Source organism: Mustela erminea, chromosome 15 (assembly GCF_009829155.1).
Source record: "Mustela erminea isolate mMusErm1 chromosome 15, mMusErm1.Pri, whole genome shotgun sequence".
NCBI classification, from domain to species: domain Eukaryota; kingdom Metazoa; phylum Chordata; class Mammalia; order Carnivora; family Mustelidae; genus Mustela; species Mustela erminea.
In genome coordinates, this window is record NC_045628.1 from 24,847,091 (window position 1) to 24,858,181 (window position 11,091).

The window sequence follows — 11,091 nt, forward strand, 5'->3', positions numbered from 1 at the left end:
TATTCCTTTCTAAAGATTCTTTTTTCGTAAGCCTTCTGTAATTTTCTTTTTCACATTCAGATTTTGTCTTGTTTTTCTCTTTCTCACTTTAAAATAAGGAACATCTCTTTAGGCAAAATTATTTTCTTTTCCCTCAACAAAAGTGCATTTTTACATCTCATACCCCTTCTTACCAAAACATATTTAACTTAGCTTGTATACAGAATTGTTTCCCTTGTCTTTTTTAGTTGTTTTGACTACAGTTGTTAGTTAGAATTCTCATTACTGAACTTTGTTCTCAGTGAGGGCAAGTGGCTCACCTTTATAAACTTTAACTAAAAAGTAAGCAATTGTAAACTGTCCGTTACACCAGAATTCTTCACACTGGCACATTTATGAATGTATTTCATATTTTCTAAACATACATGCTTCCTTCTAGTATATGTTTTATTTTCAGTGTGGCATGAGTGTTTACTAATAGACCCAAAGACCCTTTAGTTCTTCTGTAAAAGGAAGCCAAAAGGAGATAAATTTATGTTCAGAAATTAATGCTTCAGGATTTTATATTATTCGTAAATGATCTGAATAATTGACAAACTTATCATTTAGCTTAACTTAGCAAAACTTAAAGGTTTCAGGCTACCAAAAAAGATTTGGGGAAACTATTTGAAAAAGTAACCTAAAGACTTTGTATTCTATTTATATCTGTGTAAATCATTTGCTCTTAACAATTACGTTTAGATTACTCATGAAAACTTCATGAGATATTAGACAAACTCAGCCATCATCCAGCCTATTTTTCTTACAGACAAATTCTTGTAAGATATCTAATATAAATTTACTGGACTAGTAAACCGAGGCAGAAAAATGTCATATGTCTGTGAGTTTATATTATACTATTATATTCAGTGTTGATAACTCTAAAGTCATACCTTTTGTAATTAAACTAGTGAATGTAAACTAGCTTTTTTTTTTTTTAAAGATTTTATTTATTTATTTGACAGCCAGAGATCACAAATAGGCAGAGAGGCAGGCAGAGAGAGGAGGAAGCAGGCTCCCTGTTGAGCAGAGAGCCCCATGTGGGGCTCAATCCCAGGACCCTGAGATCATGACCTGAGCTGGAGGCAGAGGTCCAACCCACTGAACCACCCAGGCGCCTGAAACTAGCTTTAATATTGAATATCTTTCCAGCTGATATGAATCTGAAATGCATTTGGGCTACTTTCTGTTATATTTCTGAGAACTTTAAGAATGCGAAATTTATAAGCCCTTAATTTTAAGCCAATTAGATAGAACTCTTTACAAATTAATTTTGGCAATATTATCTGGAGGTAGAAAAATATTATATGGTATACAAATATAGACATACATAAACATATAGACCTCCACAGAAATCTCATAGCTTTCATTCCAAAACTTTGGCCATGAATCTGGTACAACACTCACTAGTTTTAAATACTTGCGTCTCTGGCAGATAGAACAATTTAGAGTTACCTGCTTAAAAACTTTTCGCTAATATTTATGAAGAAGACTTTTAAAAATTTGTATTTGTCCCTGACAAGTGATCTTTAAGCAGACTATGGTCTAGAGTTTGGGCAAGAGAGCCTTTCTAGCAGTTGTATTTTTTTTTTTAAAGATTTTATTTATTTATTTATTTGACAGACAGAGATCACAAGTAGGCAGAGAGGCAGGCAGAGAGAGAGAGGAGGAAGCAGGCTCCCTGCTGAGCAGAGAGCCCAAAGCAAGGCTATCCCTGGACTGATCCCAGGACTCTGGGATCATGACCCTGGGATCATGACCTGAGCTGAAGGCAGAGGCTTTAACCCACTGAGCCACCCCGGTGCCCCTCTAGCAGTCGTGTTTTAGTGATTGCGTTTTAAAAGACTCCCTGCCCACCCTTTTGTTTTGCTTTCTTCTTCAATTGTAGGAATTTTCTTCTTCAATTGTCTAATTAAGAGTTAACATTTACTTTTCAAAAGCACAGGGAAAGACTGCAAGTTCCTCCAAAACCCAGTCTGGTTTCTTAAAGTCAATATTGTATGTAAGCCTTTATTTGAGATAAATGGGGAGGTTTTAGGATCGGTAACAAGAAATAAGTGGATGTTGAATTGTCTCTGGAGTTGCAGTTTTCATTTTGCAAACATTTATAAGGTAAGGACCATTGCTCCCAATTGCTCAAATAATTGGGTTGTAACTCAAATGACATCATAGGTTAGTCCACCCATAAATCCTTTTAAAAGGAGTTTAAAAGGTTTTTCTTTCCTTCTGGGTACATAGTTATATTTTAGCTTACGAAAGGAGGCCAAATTAAAAACAAAACAAAACAAAAAAACCTATCATGTTCTGAATATCAGCTTCCAATCTGGTCAATCTCCAATCACAGAACTATTTAAAAAAAAAAAAACAAAAAACAAAAATTTTTGTTTAACTATATTGCCAACTTTTGGGACACCTGTATAACTCACTCGATTAAGTGTCTGATTCTTGATTTTGGCTCAGATCATGATCTCAACCTCTGGAGATGGACCCCAACTTGGTACCGTGCTCAGCAGGCCAGGGGCTTGAGATTCCCTCTGCCCCTCCCCCTGACACACATCACACATTCATACTTTCTAAATAAATAAGCAAATTAATAAATAGGGTCTAAAGAAATTCTGGTCATCTATTTTCTACATTAGGTTCTTTTTTTTTTTTTTTTTTTTTTTTTTTGCCAAGGGCCGTCTGGTTTGTCTGAGAACTAAAGTATATAAAGTACAATCATGGGAGGGAGTAACACTTGTTAGCAGCCAGTCAAGGTCTCTGCGAGTGAGGTTGTACATGGACACTAATCTTTCTAATTTCTCTCTAAATTTGGTAGGATTTTCTGAAAAGTGGAGGTAAAGGAGCTTAATAATTGAAAAGATCCGCTGCTGTCTAAGGGACATGAATTGTTTGGGGGGGGTTCTAGGATGTATCTGCAAAAAGACACGGTGTAAGAAGGCCAGCTGGAAGGTGTGGGAGCATGTTTAGAGAGCCCGGCAAAAGAAGCTTATGTCTGAGCCTTATTAGCCATCCTGGGTGCTTTTGTTCAATTTATTTCCTGGCTTTTTAGTATTTACATGAATAAGCTGTATACCCTGGAGTGCTCTCTGGAAATCTTGCAGGGAAAGGGAGACTAAAAGTGGCAGGGGGTTGTTAAAGGGGTTTTCTGGAGAAGGTGGGGGATTTGGGGAAAGTAAGGTAATTTGCTGAAGAGATAGGGACAGATTTTACAAATGAGAATTTACACTGGGCGCGGAGCTTAATTTTTGTTCTAAATGTAATTTTTGTCCTTTCATCTTGGTAAAGGTTATAAGTATACTTATTAATATCTACTTTTTAATTTGGCCTTTCTGATGCCTGCTGGCCAGGTCCACAGAGGGACAGGGACACAGAGGTGGTCCTATAGGACCAACCAAGAGGGTCCTTGGCTTTATGTAGGATGGAAATCAAATGTAAACCAGCAGGGGGTAAGAGCAGAATTTGTTGAAGACACAGAGAGGGCGGATACATACAGAGCATCTGGGAGACACGGAAAGGAAAAGGAGCAGGAGTCTCATCTTTGTTTGGGTCTTGGGGGAGCGGGGGTTATTGAGGATTGTGGTCTGGTCTTCATGTCCCCTCAGGCATCCAGGAACAGCATAAAACAAAGACGAGGCCCCAGGTATTATTTCTTGGATCCAGGGAGATCTTGGCAAGTTGACATGTCTAGCTCCAGTGGTCTGGAATCCGCCTATGATAGCTTCTTCAGGTCTTTCTCACCTGGCCCTTCATTAGATGGTATCCATTCTAAAGAAATCACTAACTCCTTGTCCTTTACAAGGAGGACATACGCTATTTGCATTACAAGTCATGTGTAAAGTGGGGTGGCCAATGCAGGGGCTAGCATGAATAGAAGCAGGAAAAGGAACAAAACCAGATTTTTATGGAATCCTTCAGTTTCCAATCTCATTTCCATAACTACCAATAGAAAATTGTTTAAACTAAGATCTCTCTAAACAAACAAACAAAAAGTTAATATTGAAGTTTGTCCAATTCAAAGAACCCATCATCTGGCCATCAATGAATAAGATCTTATTTTTATCTCAACAGCAACTCAAACCAGTTAGCCTTTTCACAGCTTAACTATGGATGCAAGGACCATCCCCAAGGAGAGTGTAAACGATGCAGTCTCACAAGATCCAGAAAGTTTCTTTCCAGATTTAGCCTCAAAAAGCAAAGACTTCATTGTCACAGGTGCTAAGAATGGTTTAGTTTAAGAGGCATCTCTGGTTTCTCATGAGGATATGAGACACCGCCAATCACAGACCCATTCCACAGACGATTGGAATGGAACTTCTCCAGCACTAATGAAATAATGAAGGCTGAAGCAACAGTGTCCCTTCTGGACTTGGATCCCTTATGACAGACTCCCCTGAGAACAGGCACAGTTACACAAAGGGAATAATGCCTAAGACCCAGCTCTCTGTTTGGATCTGCAGCCTAGACAGGTGTTCACCAGGTGAGCACAAGTTCGTGAATCCTCTGGTTGGTGGAGACTAGAGAGAACAGGGTCCCAGGTCAATAGCCAAGCTCCAAAAGCATAGAAAAAGAGGAGAGGGAACTTCACCCAGGTTTTTGGTTTTGGTTTTGGTTTTTTTTTTTTTGTTTTTTCTTTTTGTTGTTGTTGTTGTTTTTTTTTTTAATATGCACATTAACAGCTTCAGCTAAGCCTTCAGTCTATCAGAGCCAAACCGAAAGCTAAGAAGGCTGAGCTGCTGAATTGGGGATTGGGCAGTGCTTTAGAGCATCTTGTTGAATGGAATTTTTTCGAGCTTGGCAGATGACCTAGTGTCAATCTAAGCTATCCAGATGATGTAGTTTTTAAAATTTTGGTGAGGTCCGGAGCCGGCGGCCAAGAAAGAATTCTTGAGGCATCTTTGATGCAAAAGGTGATTTTATTAAAGCATGGGGACCAGGACCTGTGGGCAGAATGAGCTGCTGCACAGAGGTTGTGAGGGGTGACTGATTATATACTGGGGAGTGGGAGGAGGTAAGGGAAAAGGGAGGTGTCCAAAAGGACTTGATATGCTAAAGAAGACTCAGGATCCTGGACTCATTACTAATGAGTAAGAGGCATCTCTGGACTCATTACTAATGTCAAGCTAAGGTCCTTTTCCCTTCTAGTAAGGCATTAGCATTAAGACAGCTGGGAGTTTCCTGAAGGGATGTTAATGTTACCCTTTGCCTGCCTCAAGTATTTGTCAAAGGGCTGCAGGTTATAAGGAAATTTAATTTTACCTACATTTCCTGTCTTTGTTTCCCACATCCCTGTAGAAGCGTGGATGATGTTAGAGCTCCAGGAAATGGAGTCTGTCTGTCTCTAGAATTTAGGTTATGGATGAGAAAGCTTTTTCCTTGTGAATCGCTAAGACATTAGTAAACTGATGGAGGCTCATGTCTTGCAGGGCTGTGATTTCTATTTGATAGCCATTTGCTTTTCCTTTTCCTTAGTTTTTGGGCAGCCAGGAATGCCTGAGGATCACACAGAGCCCACCCAGGGGTGTGTGTGTTTGTGTCTGTGAGGGTGGGGGGTTTGCAGGGTGTCATCTTGTGCTTTGCCCTCAGCTTGCCTTCTGCTTCCTCATCACAGTGACCAACTTGTCCTAACATGGGAATCTCTAAGTTAGGTGGTAAGTGCTCTAACAGCTCTTAAGTGCTCAATCCACGCCCACCACTTTTTTTTTTTTAGCTCTGGCTTCTAAATGTCCCTTAGCAATAACCTTTACCTCATGTGCACATTTCAGTAAAAGAAATTTTTCTTTATTTACTTATCTGAGAGAGAGAGAGACAGAGACAGAGACAGAGAGAGTGAGCACAAGCAGTGGGGAGGGACAGAGGGAGACGGAGAAGCAGACTCTGCTGCCCTGAACAGGGAGCCCGACTTGGTGTGGGGCTCGATCCCAGGATCCTGAGATCATGACCTGAGCCAAAGGGAGATGCTTAACCAGCGAGCCACTCAGGCACCCCACTTCATGGGCACATAAACTCACAGCAAAGTTTGTCAAAATAGATGCAGGTCTGGTGAGAAATATGAACTCATCAGTCTGTGAGACAGGCTCAAATAGCAGGCTTATCGGACACTGATGCCCGCATTCTATCCTCTGGTATTCCTCCTATGACAAATGTCACAGAGAAGGAGGCAACAAAAAACAGTGATCACCCCCGGGAAGAAAAAGATCAATACAAACTTGTCTCAAATCTTCACCAAAGTCGCTATACACAAGGAACTAGTTCCACGGATATTTTCCCCCGCTAACCTACATTTAGAAAAGGAAAAAGGACTCACTACTCTAGCTCCCACTGCACCCTGCAGGTAGAGATCCAAGAGACTGACCTGGTAAAGATTCTTACTTTCTTGTCATAGATCCCAGCATCTCTCAGCGACAGAAGCCCTAGGACCAGCGGTGTCCACCCAGGGAGGCTTATCCATGTGGGTCTCCAACTGGAGGGGAGAAGAAATGTTTCCTTTAGCCTTCTAGATTCTTTTGGCTGGTCCTTTAATTAAATTGACATAAAGCAGATTAACGGAAGAAAAACAAATGTGATTACATCTATATGGGAGCCCCATAAAAAATATGAGACCCAAGGAGCTTCGGTCAGATGCAGCTTATAGTCATCCACGGTCTTCCAGAGCTAAGAAATGCCGAGATGCGCCTGTGGCTTCAAGGGAGAGGAGGGGAATTCACAGGACTGTAAGGGGAGCAGATGTCTGGTGATTAGCTGTTTGCCCTGCAGCACTGAGAGGTCTTTCAGATAACAAGTTATCTCTGCTTCATGGCTTTTTTTGGGGGGCCAAGCCCTCTATTAAATTCTCTCTCTTTTATTTTTTAAGATTTCTATAAAATCTTAAAAAATGTTTAAAATCTTTAATCTTTAATCTTAAAACCTTTAATTTAAAAATCTTTAATCTTAAAAAAGATTAAAATCTTTAATCTTAAAATCTTTAATTTTAAAATCTTTAATCTTAAAAAAAGATTAAAATATTTTTTTAAGATTTTATAGATTTTTTAAAAGATTTTTTTAAGATGATTTAAGATTTTATTTTTATTTTATTTTATTTTTTTTTTTTTAAGATTCATTTGACACCGAGAGAAAGAGAGAGAGAGATCACGAGCACAGGCAGGGGAGCAGCAGGCAGAGGGAGAGGGAGAAGACTCCCCCGCCAGGCCCAAACTAGGATTTGATCAGGACCTGAGGACCTGAGCCAAAAGCAGCTTAACCATCTGAGCCACCCATGTGCACCTATTTAAATTCTTTTAGGTAGTTAAGAGCGAGGTAAAAGTTTTTCTTCAATCTGTCGGTCTTGAGGGCCTTCGGCTCAAAATAATCCACAAGCCGAAGTGGCATATTTGGGGGTCACATATTTTGCTTCCCTCAGGACCAGCTCAAACACAGGCATCTGATCTGCACATACTAGGCTAGACTCTCGGGTATATTTTCTTATTCAGAGCAACATGCCTCAGAGGGTACAACATGCCCTACATCCAGGTTTTAGCTTTGTCGCCATCAACCTTGCCTTTTCACAGGAAGACGAAACCTGAGACCATCATTTTATTTCCAAGAAGTAGACCATGAACTTCCCAGACCCTACCTCTCTGAAAAGAAAAAAAAAAAAAAAATGGTCAGCATTTCTTTATATCAAAAATGTGAACAGCCCAGTCGGGATTGTCAACATGAAGTGGAAGCTTCACATTGATTGCACTATTCAACTATGTGGACGTTTGATTTCATAATTGTGTTCTCAGTCAGGTACAGAATCGGATTCCTGTTTTTCAGAGAGGTGTTAGCATACAATAAATGGTATGGTTTGCAACAGAGTCTCAAGATAGATATTCCAGGTAGATAGTCAGGTTTCTTAAACAGCCTATCGTCAGTTCCTAGAAGCAATCTGACACTCATTGACAAAGTGAAGTCATGAACAAAGGAGCCAGCAACGCAACTATATCATCAGCATAGAAATGACACTCTCTGCAGTGGCTCTGCCCTGGGCAGGACCCAGCTTGGGGATGGATAGTGACATAAGGGCATCAAAGCTGCTAAAGCATTCAGAGACTGCAAAGTAAACAAGTAAGTGCTTTAAGGAGAAACGGAAGCAGAATGTTAACGGATTCAGCCCAGTTTTACATGCCTGAAAACTCCTAGGGCAGACTCAGGAATCTGACTTGAAATGGAGATAGAGTTTTTCTCTTTTTTAAAATATATAATTGGAAAGGCTATAGCAACAGATCCCGCAAGAGTGGGTGTTGTTGGAACCCAGAGAAGCCTTTTCATTTGTTTGCATGATGTTTTTGATTTTTAAAAATGTTACTGTCTGATACAAAGTGTATCTTCTTCAATTTAAAGAAATAGTGACAAAGAAGCGTTTGCTGAGCACTCACGAAATCCAGGCATAAGACACGGTCCCTGCTCATAGGGCTAACCAACAACCTAGAAACAAGTACTTCAAATTATAGAGAGAACAAATTGAGTATGTTCCAATACGACTTTCTAGACAATAAAATCTACTAACCCATAGAATCATCACCTAAAGGAAGTGACTCAGGTAGACTACTAAAATCACTAAAATTTGTAGAACAAAACAGAACACGCTGAGGAAAGAAGCCAGAATCTGAAAGGTGCCCATCTTCTGTTTCACCCCAATGTCATCTAGTTCGATTCCCCATGCTGCTTACTTTTTATGTTCTTTTTCTGCCTCCAATCAAATAGATAGAAGTACTTTTTTTTTCCCCGTGTAGGTAATATTATAACTTGCCTAACTTTTGAGATAGGACATATGATGTAATAAGTTAGAGACCAATATACTATATTTTATATTTCCCCTTTTTTATCAGTTTTTTATAGTCAGAACTAACACATCACACTGATACATTTAATTTTTGTAATATCATTTCTTTGATATCAGTCATCATCAATATGGCTCATTAGCAAAAAAAGACTGCTAAGGAAAATTTTTCTTACATATTGGAAGTGGAGAATCACTCTGCCAATGTACCTGTATGCATTCTGATAGTTTTAAAGTGGTTTTATATAGTTGCCACAAGTGTGATGTCCATACCAAATCATTCAAAGTTACATATTGGGATAATCTGACCAAAGTAGTCTGAGAAATTATGTGGAAATTGAGGTGTTTTAAGAATTTAGGAACATGGGCGCCTGGGTGGTTCAGTGTGTTAAGCCTTTGCCTTCGGCTCAGGTCATGATCTCAGGGTCCTGGGATTGAGCCCCGCTTCGGGCTCTCTGCTCAGCAGGGAGCCTGCTTCCCCCCCCCCTCTGCCTGCCTCTCTGCCTACTTGTGATCTCTCTCTGTCAAATAAATAAATAAAATCTTTAAAAAAAAAAAGAATTTAGGAATATAATATGACTTGGCAATTGTTCAGATCAACATATAAGAGATTAGAAAAAAATGAATGACAGCTTGTAATCCTTTAAATGAGATGTTGCTAGAATGCAATTATCACACTGATGGAAATTTATCTAGTAATTTAATGAGGACTAAACTATTTTTAATGCCCCACTGATGAAAAAAAATACATTGAGAATTTTAAAACTTTGAGACCTCTGCAATTTGTAATTTCAGATCTTTAAAAAAAATGTCTTACAACCTGTGTCCAAGCTATCATTTTCAATAATATTTCTATTAATATTTTATATATTATTTTATATAAAGTACAGTCACCATGTATTATGCCGTGAACTTTTCTTAACCTTATGAGTTATTATTGTCATTTTATAGATAAGGAAGTTTAGCCTTAGTAATAATAAATTACTGAATTATTTTATGATAGAACTAGAATTAGAATCCAAATTTGCCTTGATGTCTTCTCCATCTGGTACATAATTTTATTTAGTTAGATCAGCCTTGTTTAGTTCATCTGTATAGAAAAACCAGTACATTTTGAACTTGTGGAAATACATACAGTTTGGACCCATCCTTATTGTCATTTTCTAAACTTCTGATTTCCTCTCATACACATCTTAGTTTTTAGCAACAGTGAAACAGCTTGAGGTGTTCTGAGGTATTTGCTGGAAATACCTTTACCACACTACAATGTCAGCAGATTACTTGGAATTTAACCCTATTTTGAAATCTTCATGTTTCAAATAGTCTTTTTATTAGAAGGAGAGTTTATGTAATCAAAGATGGGGATTGGGGCTGATACAAATGAGATGATGTGTCCTGAGATATTCCTCCTGAGATTTTTTTTAGAGTAAGCGAACAAAAGCCTCATCATTTTCTAAAGCCAAAAGTAGGACTGATGGCTTGGAAATCTTGGCATGAAATGAAACACAATACCTGAAACTGGGAAAGCTGTTGGAAATCCAGTACATCATAAACAGAATAAAAACTCATTTCATCAAGGTTGGCTTTGTTGACCTAGACAATCCTGGATTTCCTTTTAATAAATACTCAGCTCCCTCTTTTTCTTTAGAGCATGTACAATCTTAGTTTAAAAAAAAGGGCATATGTTAATTTATGGAAGAGCAAGAATTATATGTAGAATTTATCATGTTCCATATAATATATGTAACAGGCAGGTAGTATTTAAGTATAAGTGTCCAATACATGAATGATCACACAAATAAAATAATGAACTCAAAAGTCAGCTGTCCTAGATCCTAGTTCTGATTGCTTTGCATATTTGAACAAGTGATTCTTAGAACACTCTCTTTTTTACCATCTTAAAATATACCCCAGTGTACAGTGTTCTTGCAAGGATCAAATGAAATGAGGTATGCAGAAGTCTTTGTAAAGCATTACGTATTTTTTAAGTTATATTGAAGATGCAGAAAGAACTCTTTGAGATTACTTCAGTTCCATAATTTTAAGTTAAATGTTAACATTATTAGCAATCTTCAGAATATCTTTTTTGAAAGGAATATGCACATATATGTTTTATAATTTAAAAATTTCTGTATTGTTATATGTGTTTATTTGTGGATTTACTTTTGAACATTTTCAATATTTTTCCCTTAGATTTCTTTCCTATTTCTATAATGTTTTTAAGTTTTTTAAAATTCAAATTCATTTATTAATTAAATTATATACTTTTT

At 38.1% G+C, this 11,091-nt stretch overlaps 1 non-coding gene across 1 annotated transcript; it reads right to left on the reverse strand.

Moving 5' to 3' along the window:
• Positions 1–229: 229 nt before the first annotated feature.
• Positions 230–309, reverse strand: LOC116574651. The gene has a single exon (XR_004279421.1). It is a non-coding gene; the product is annotated as a small nucleolar RNA SNORD103/SNORD85 (small nucleolar RNA).
• Positions 310–11,091: the final 10,782 nt, after the last annotated feature.